Source organism: Pseudorasbora parva, chromosome 21 (assembly GCF_024679245.1).
Source record: "Pseudorasbora parva isolate DD20220531a chromosome 21, ASM2467924v1, whole genome shotgun sequence".
In the NCBI taxonomy this organism is placed as follows: domain Eukaryota; kingdom Metazoa; phylum Chordata; class Actinopteri; order Cypriniformes; family Gobionidae; genus Pseudorasbora; species Pseudorasbora parva.
This window is the reverse complement of record NC_090192.1, coordinates 18535816-18545978: the sequence shown is the minus strand read 5'-3', so window position 1 is coordinate 18545978 and position 10163 is coordinate 18535816. Positions and strand designations below refer to the sequence as shown.

At 35.9% G+C, this 10163-nt stretch overlaps 1 long non-coding RNA gene across 2 annotated transcripts; it reads right to left on the bottom strand.

The window, feature by feature from the left end:
• Positions 1-2469: 2469 nt before the first annotated feature.
• LOC137056093 (uncharacterized) lies at positions 2470-5324 on the bottom strand. Of its 2 annotated transcripts, XR_010900190.1 has the most exons (4): positions 4908-5324; positions 4595-4641; positions 4054-4103; positions 2490-2564 (listed from the first exon to the last, which is right to left on the bottom strand). It is a non-coding gene; the product is annotated as an uncharacterized lncRNA (long non-coding RNA). The 2 variants fall into 2 exon arrangements; XR_010900189.1 differs by lacking the exon at positions 4054-4103 and having other exon boundaries at positions 2470-2564; positions 4908-5323.
• Between the last annotated feature and the right edge of the window lie 4839 nt (positions 5325-10163).

The window sequence follows — 10163 nt, the reverse complement described above, 5'->3', positions numbered from 1 at the left end:
GTGTGTGTGTGTGTCTGTGTGTGTGTGCCACTCTTCTGTCTAAAAAGATTACCTCTCAATGCTGTGCTCTGGCCTGCATTACAGGATAAAACATATTATTCTGGGTTTGAATAAAAAAATAAATGTATAAAACCAGTTTATTTGTAGGGCATTGACAATATTGTTTTATATAATTAGCTAAATATTTGTGTAAATACAAATAATTATTAATAAAAAATATATAAATATAAAAAAACATTACTAACAAAGGAAAAAACACATTTGAGTGTCTTTAAAAAAAAAAAAAAAGTAGTGTAACTTAAAAATTAGAAGATTAATGCCTTTTGTTTAAGGACAAAAATGAGAACCAATAAGCTATTGGTTTGATTTTGTGTCTCTGTCACCCCCCCCCCCCCCCTCTCAGGATCACTCTATGTGTGTGTGTGTGTGTGTGTGTGTGTGTGTGTGTGTGTGGAGGGGATCTCTCTCACTCTGTGTGTGTGTGTGGGGGGGGGGGGTCTCTCTCACTCTCTCTCTCTCTGTGTGTGTGTGTGTGTGTGTGTGTGTGTGTGTGTGTGTGTGTAGGGGGTCTCTCTCACTCTGTGTGTGTGTGTCACCTTGTCTCTGGTTTTTTCATAATTTAACCCTTTCATATCATAGGCTATCACAAATATCTATCACTTTATTGTGAAAAATAAGTAAAACAAAAACATATATTATATCTTTAATTAAATACTGGTCTTGTGAACTTACAAAATTTTGAGCTGCAAAAAATACATTTGCACATAATTGAAAGTGATATCCTAAATACTTTTCTATAACATGGGCTTTAAAGAAGGTTATGTGCTGTGTTTGCAAAGATCACGTATGACACCTCTTTAAACTAATTATTTATTGATAGAATTCAAATGGATAAAAAAAATTTTTTCACATGATCTTATAAAAGTGGCTGTTTATAATAAACTTCCATAAATTATATGCACGGATATTACTCTTCCCTGACACTGATATTAAAATCATTGTTGCGGTCTCTGTGATTTGGCTTAATTTATTTTTAAGAGAAGTGTAAGGATAATACAACTTCAGCATTTGGACAGTGTTCTGCACTCATTTGAAATTGACATTTGACATCATCTGACATAAAATTAATGAATAAAATGTAATTGATCTCAGAGATGTGACTGTTGTGGTTCCTGGTCATAGCAGCACCAGTTGCTGCAGTTAATGAGGTGAATTCAAATGACTTTGACATAGTCCCTTTATTTATTTTTTCCCATATTAAATGCCTATTGGCCTTCTGTGCACAGTTAAGCTGATGCCACCGGGGTGGCGGTGCCCCCGGCTTGGGCCCGTCATCGCTGCTCGCAGCTTTAATTTATAATTCTCTTTACATTGTATTCTTTTTCTTATGCATTTGTATCCCTATTTTAATTCCTTTCTATGTAAAGCACTTTGAATTGCCATTGTGTATGAAATGTGCTATATAAATAAACTTGCCTTGCATTGCCAAAGGTTTCGCTTACGTTTCTCAGTTTTTCGTTTGCTGTTTTGACACAAACCTCTCGTGGAGGCGGGCTTAACAGTGATCTACTCTGATTGGATAATGAGCTTTTGATGGACAGGTGCTCTCTGGCCTGGTCATATTGGAATGATCTCGCGGTGCTGTAAAGATGAGCTGATATGATATGGAGCGGCGGCGGCTTCATATTCACCCGCTTGTTCTTCAAGGCAGCAATAAGTTTGTGTTATTGAAGTAACCAATAATATTGATAATAGTTGTATCCATGTACACTGTAAAACCCAACAAGTTACGGTAACTCAAACCATTTGAGGAAACCGATTGCTTCAAACCAATTAAGTTTTAAAACCATTAAGTATGAGTACTGAAAACTCATATACATTAAGTTAAATTAACTCATATTTTAGTGTTGTTTAAGTGTTAAAACTTATATTTTAGTGTTGTGTTGATCAACTATTAAGAGTAAACTGAACTTAAAGATTTTAAGTTAATTTTATTAATTCAGTTTGAATTCAGGTAACAAATCTAACTAAGTCTTAACAACTACATGGTTACTTAAATGGTTTTAGGAAACAGATTGCGGCAAATGGTTTAAGTTCATCAAACTCAAAGTGATTAAGTTACATAAGACTAAGCACAAGCTAACATTGGTACAAAATGAAGACAGAACAGGAGGGTATTTTTAAGTAATTTATTGAAATATAACATTTACATCATAAATACAGTATGCCATATGTTCACAAATATAACTAGACAAAAAATATTAGACTTTTTCACCAAATAAAACAGCACAAACATGTTTAAAAAAGTCATAACATTTAAATAACAAAACATATAAAATAAAAAAAAATTATGTAAAAAGGTACGTTTCCTCAAAAAGCAAAAGCACTGTATGATCTTTAATGTACTCTAAGTGTATTGCACTGACCGAAGACTTGGCAGACATCACCACCTCACCTTTAAAGACAATCAAAGCATCCAGTGGGTTTAAAGGTAACGTTCCCTCTTCCTCCTCGACAGTAAGGATGGTGACTGTTGGCTTCTGCACCTGGTCAAGCTCCTTTTTCTATATGCATTGGAAAAAAAGTTTGTATGTCACCACATATAAAAATAACCCTTGTCAGGGCAGACACCATATTTCAATTTTCATAAATAAAAAAAACGTTGTTATAAGGAACGGATTATTGTTGATTTAATTGGGCGTGTGCTTATTTAAAACCCTGTAGTTCAATTTTGTAAAGATGTTAAGTTGTTTGTCAGCAAGGTTTAATTGGGGGAAAAACATTTTCAGGGGTGTATCAGCCGAATGTTCTAGACCTTGAATTGAATGACGAATTGAATTCAAGCGATAATGCACACATTGCAAAACATTTGTTTTTCATGTCAGTATGTCATAAATAGAAAGAGGCAACAGTTTACTGTCAAAGATTTGTCGCTCACATCACGCCGCATCCAGTGTAGCCAACATAACGGACTATAAGGGGCTCTTTTGTCCTGTCGCGCTGCTCACATCCGGTGTAGACAAAGTGAAACAAGACAGATTTGATTAACAAATTTTAAATGGATAATGGCAAGACATCCTTGGTGTAAATTACGTTCTTCTTTCAGATTAATATAATCAGAGCGGTATTAATAAATGTCCTGGTTAATCCAAGCATTATAATGGCAGTAAATGGCTGTCCAAAATTTGAAGCCAAAAAAGTGCATCTATTCATTATAAAAGTAATCCATATGACTCTGGAGGGTTAATAAAGTACTTCCGAAGTGAATCGATGGGTTTATATAAGAAAAATATCCATATTTAACTCGTTATAAAATAAGAAAATAACTAGTTTCCGGCGCAACGATGACGTCGGATATAGCGTAAAAAAGCATAACAGCCACGGCGTTGACGGCGGACGCAGCGTAAAAAACATAAATGATGTGACGATGATGTCGGGCGTTGCACAAGCGTTTTGAATCACGAGAGGATATTTTTCTTACACAAACCCATCGATTTAATTCAGAAGGCCTTTATTATTCCCCCTGAGCCGTGTGGAGCACTTTTAAAATGGATGGATGCACTTTTTTGGGCTACAAATTTTGGGCTGCCATTCACTGCCATTATAAAGCTTGGACGAGCCAGGACACGTATTAATATAACTCTGATTGTATTCGTCTGAAAGAAGAATGTCATTTACACCAAGGAGGACTTGAGGGGGGGAGTAAATCAGGGTGAACGATTCCTTTAAGCTTGAGCTGAGATTGGTTTATTATGTGTCAAATAAGCTTTTGCTGTGCTCAATGTATATGCTAATGAAAGCCTAAATTAAACGTTTTGAAGACTAGATTTTCAATGGACAGATTAATAAAATTCTTATGTGTTTGGAACAATATGAGGGTTGGTAATTTATGAATCATGACTGAATTTGTATTGGCAAGTGGACTATACATTTAAGACAACTTGAATGATCAACTATCAGTCACTGTAACCACACCATGCATTTATGCTGGTGGCAGCTGAAAGGTTAACATGTTGCTAAATAAATGTAATGTAGTTTTGACATGTGTCCTACCTTGTGTCTTGAAAACATCTCCTGACTCTTCCTTTTAAATAGTAACAGACCTGCCAGGATCGTAGTTTTTTTTATGATTCATGACAAGACTTCTTTCAACCACTGCAAATCTAGCATTGCCAATTACCTTACACCTTTACAAACCCAAGGCAACTTCAGGATAACTGCCAGTGAAAATATAACACACGAAATGTTTCTGTTTATATTAGGAAAGCCGACTATAACAACAACTTTCAAGACTTGACCAGTATTCTCCTGAAGCAATACAACATGACTTTGAATGATAGACAGACTGGACTTTGGACTTTAAGCCTTTTAAAAAAATCATATTGCTTCAGAAGACTTACAAGTTGTGCTTAAAGACATTTATGGTCATAATTACGTTTGCAAAAATAGCAATTCATTCAAAAATTTAAATTGAAGAACAAACTTATATTTGTATGAACATTATGTAACTGTTCATAACGTTATCATTTGCATTTTGCACAGTAACGTTACAAAATTCCATTGATTTGTTCAATGTTAATTCTAACTTACTTACTCATAGAATTGTAGCCACGTTGCTGCCATTGCACCTTCGTCTTTGCTCTGAAAAGATTTAAAAGCATGGCAACAATGTGTTAGTGTGAGTTTCAAATGAGAAAACGTCATGAGAAACAAATAACAGTTTAAAATTTTATCTAACGTTAGCAAAACAGGATCTAAAATGCTCCTCAAGTCACTTTGTTCACCCGCTTCAGCTGCTTTAGTCAAATTAACTAGCATCACATATGATAGAGGAAACTCGAATTCGATTAACAATACATTTTAAACGGTTGTAATATAAGGAATGCGTGAGTTTGCATTAACGTTACCTTTTGCTTTAACGTAAGTTAGTTAACGTCACTGTGGCACGAGACGAGAGACATGGAAAGATGGCCAACTGTCTCAAAAGCCAGCGTTTATCTGTCCGACTGTGAGAAAGCACAAACATATATTTTTTAATTCCCCGCTGACAAACTGCAGTGTAAAACAGCATAATTAACTCCAAACGTGTACATTACCGTTGATAACACTGGTGCAATAGCGCATTTGCTCCTAATGTTAGATTGTTTGCTGGCTAACTTTACACACAACATTACTGAGCTGGTTAATCTTCGGATAAACATAAAAGAGGTACGAGAATAACACGGAACACGTTTAAACATGCCCGAAGTATGAATAAATAAGTTTGAACACTTACCTGTTGTTTTTCTTGATTGTAGCGCGAGCCGTCCTGCTGTGACTTGACTGAAGGAGGGAAAATGGCGCGTTTTTTGTCGGAAACTCATTGGGATGATACTTTGACATGAGTAAATGTAATGACTTTAAAAGAGCTTAATGTAAGACTGTAGGCATAATATGAAGTAGATTAATGTATATACTATTGTTTATTTATTTATTTTATCAGCTTTTAGTTATTTAATTGGCCATAGATGTAAAATACTAGATTAAATAAATATCTGTAACTTAAACCATTAGAGTTAAAAAGTTTTAGTAACTTATTTAGATTGAGGTTTGCTTACAATAATACATTTTTGAGTTAACATCACACATATTTGTTAAGTTGAATTAACTTTTTTGGTAACATTAAGTAAAATGAACTTATTTCATTTAGTGAATTTCACTGTTAGGTTTTACAGTGTACAGTGTGCAACAGTGCATTGCAGGTCATTGATATAGCCTACATAGGCGTAATTTGCGGGTGGGACATGTCCCCACCACATTTTGAAACATTGAAACATTTTGTTGCACGGATGAACCTAACTAATACAAACAAAACATCTCTGGTTAACTAGAAGAGCATCATTTCATTTGTTTGTTATATAAGAAGCAATCTGGCGTTTGTTGCCGCTGTTATCAGTGGCGCGTGCATGTGCAGTCTTTACACAGACGAGCGCTTTAATCGCTTAAAGGGGGGGTGAAATGCTGTTTCATGCATACTGAGCTTTTAACACTGTTAAAGACTTGGATTCCCATCCTAAACATAGACAAAGTTTCAAAAACTAATGTTGGACGTTTGATGGAGTATTTCTCTGTCAAAAATACTCTTCTGGTTTCTCACAAGTTTCGGAGAGTTTTTTCAGAGTATGGATCCACTTGATGTCGACAGAGCAGAATGACCTTGTATGGGCCGTACGGGCTCTTCTCCCGGAAGGGTGCGTGCGCGCGTGACCCGAGCGAGAGAGGAAATGCACGCCCATAAACACTGCTCTCAAGGTGGAGATCCACTCGTCCGAGCAAAATTTCTGTCACACCGCGCTCCACTTTATTCCTATGGGTGACGTCAAGTGACTTTAACGCGCCCGCATAGCATTCCTGGAAGGCAGCGCTGCAGTTGAACCAATTTGAACACACAAATAACGGGAAGCGGCACATCACGCTTCAGTCGTGTCGCAAAAGTGGATCTCCACGGTAACTGCTGTCAGGACTTCACGAAATCAACAATGTTACCAAAGAAGTGTGCTTTTGACGGAGCGGTCCCAACGTTAAAGGTCCACGGTCGTGCTTTGGAAGCAGGCGGTGAGTAAAACTGCTTCAAATGTCTATGTTGTTGGCTATCGTCGCGCAAGTAAACATCAGTAAACAACACGATCGTGTAACGTTACAGTTAATTTATCAATGGAGTATACGATCTATGGTGTGTGTTTAAAGCTACACTGTGTGATATTTCCCCCATCTAGTGGTGAAAAGGTATATGACCATCCAGTGAATAATAGTTTCTGTTCCTCTCAATTTCGATTTCGTTTCAACTCCTACGGTGGCCAATTTAGTCATGGCTTCCAGTTCAACCTCTTTGGTGAGTGTTGCTTCAAGTGATGAGGTTACTTTTGAAAACTATTATAATTTGCAGTTATTTAATTTGCCAAATGATCTATGATCAAATTAATCTATGTAAAATGAATAATAGTTTTACGTTTTCGTTATTTTTTACCATTTCATTGCTAACATCAGCTATCAGGTTCCCAGACGAATGCAAGCTAATCTTAGTAAAGTAACTTTTATCAGTGCTATCGTTATTCTGTATATTGTACGACATCACTAGCGTAAGGCAAACAAATTATAATGCAATTAAAATATTAATCTCATGTTATCCATCATAGAACACGGATTTATGTTATAAGGTAAAAAATACTTTTTCATCATTGAAGCGAGGAAAACTATCCTAGACGTCGTTCTAGTGTTATGCACAGCACACCATGATATAATTAGCCAAGCAACAATAAAACTTCCAATATACACAAATAGGCTGAATTAATATTACCTGTCGAGAAGAAAGCAGGCAACGTCTGCGTTCTTTTTAAAATCGTTGTTCCTCATGAGCTCTTTCCATCTTGGAAAGGCCACTCCAATATTTACTTTTGTCTTGTTGATTTGCCCGTTGTGTTGCCTCTTTTCCGCTTCCTTGGCGACTCTGATACATATCCCGCAATGTTACTAGGTCCCCGACCCGGGTCGAATTCGGTAATCAATTCCGGGACGTGGTTGCTTTCAAACAGAAGGCGACTCGGCAATGTTCTGGGAATATTGCGGGTCCGACGTGCAGTGTGAAAGGGGCTTAAGAGTGATCCTCCATCATCATATAGCAGCCTCAAGCAATCCTCCTCTTCACATTCGACACAGTGCACTGTAAGAAGAAAAGGTTCTAGCGGCGCTACGTAGTTGGAACCCTCTAAAAGGTTCACTGCCAAAAATGCTTTTCTTACTTATTTTTGTCTTGTTTCTAGTCCAATCATCTAAACATTCTTAAAACAAGAAGTAAGACAAGCAAAAGTAATTATCTTATTTTGGAAAAATATAACTCAAAATTAAGATAGTTTTTGCTAAAATAAGAAATGCATTTTTTTCTTTGATAAGAAATGCATTTTTTTAGCAGTGTTCTATATAGAACCCTTTTAAGTGCCAAAAGGGTTCTTTCTCACATTATAGAACCCTTTTAGCATAAAAGGGTCTTTGGAGTATACTCAACTATACTTCTATATATAACATTTTAAGGGTTCCAAATATGTAGCGCGCCGATAGAACCTTTTCTTCTAAGAGCGTGCCATCGAGTGTAAAAACGCAAAAAGCGAAGCTTGAATTTACGGGTATGTCCCTCTTTGTCCATCCGAACCCTCAACACGTATGTATTTTCAATGGTATATTATAAAATTACGAGAATGCATTATTACTTGAAAGAAATTTAAATATACATTAATGAGCACATATATTTTTGAAAGAATATTATATTTTTGTGTGAGCGAGTGGCCGCTCGTCTCTACATTAAATGGCCGGCTCCACAGAGCGACACAGACCGTTACTAGGAGAGGGATATTTATGACGGTGGGATATTTCGACAGCTAGGAACCACATTGAGCAGGGTCAACATCTTCTTTTACAAGAACTCTGTCTGTCTGTACTTGTACAGGAAGTTGCACAATACGCCATTTTGTTTCAGTATCCCCAAAGGCAAGATCAAAAACTCTTTAAAAAAAAAAGTCTTTTGTTCTGTAAGTGTTATGCAAGCTTCATGAAAAAGATTTGTGTTGCTCAGAGGAAACTGAATTTTTAGCAAACTCTCACTTTTGCTGTTTCTATTTGTTCTCATTCCGCTTTCACTTTTTATCATCCAGTGGCACTTTGGATAAGAATAACTGCTCCTGACTTTTTTAAATTGCTCCTGTAACAGACTCTGCGATTGTTGGTGCTAAAAACATCAAACTTTTCACACACATTTGGCATAACAATTTTACACTGTCATATTCTCTGATAAGGCACTGATATCAGCAGAACTGATTTTATCTTTGTCTTTTTTCATTAAGCTTGGGGTTTTGTCTGCTAAAAAGGATGTGTGACCTCACGTCGGACTACCCCATATATCTGGAAACCACATACCTGGGTATACGGATACAGATAGCAGACAAGACATATAGCCAAGCTCTTTTCTATCACATTGTAAACTGCTTTTTATGGGTATTTTATTGCAGTACACTCATATAAAATACTATTTTAAACTATTTATTCTATTGCACGTTTTATTTATTTTTGAATGTTGTATATTGAAAAGTACAGATAGACTACAATTTAAAGGGATAGTTCACCCAAAAATGAAAATTACCCCACCCTCGAGCCATTCTAGGTGTATACGACATTCTTCTTTCAGATGAATACAATCAGAGTTACATTAATAAATGAATGGCAGCGCAAAATTTGAAGCCAAAAAAAGTGCATCCATCCATTATAAAAGTAATTCATACGGCTCCGGGGGGTTAATAAAGGCCTTATAAAGTAAAATAGCTTCCGGCAGACCGCTTCAGTATTCAAAAAGAAAGAAAACTATAATGGATGGATGCACGTTATTGGGCTTAAAATTTTGGGCAGCCGTTAACTTTCATTTTAATGCTTGGATTAGCCATGGATATTTTTTAATACAACTCTGATTGTATTCGTCTGAACGAAGAATGTCATATACACCTAGGATGACTTGAGGGTGAATTAATCATGGGGTATATATATTTTCATTTTTGGGGTGACCTTTAAGTGTTTTTGAAAAGAAAAAGAATGTAAAAAGTTACTTCCATCATATATGGTTTAAACTATATATTTTAATATTATAGTATTTATAATTGTGGCATTCCCAAAATTCCCTGTATGAAACATCACATTTATTTAGAATTAAAACAGCTATGTTTCTTCTTTTTTTTAAAAAAAAATTATCACCTGGGTTTTCTTTTTCTTTTTTGTTTTTGTTTTGTTATTCACTTAATGTTTATTACATTAATTTACTTTTAAGCGTGTTACAGTAATGGGGTTTTGTCTTTGTGTTGGTAACCCTGAGCTCCGTCTCTGTTATTATTGGCCACCAATGCTGGAAAGGCTAATCTGATGAACTTTTAGACCATCCATTATGTTATTATTAGAACATTGTATAGCAAAAACAGATTTTAACAGTTCAAATATGTTAGCATATTAACATTAAATGACATATACGTTTTGTATGATGAACAAAAATATGTCCACGTGGATTGAGATCTGTATCAGGATGCTGAAAACGTTTACATACAGTGCCTTGCGAAAATATTCGGCCCCCTTGAACTTTGTGACCTTTTGCC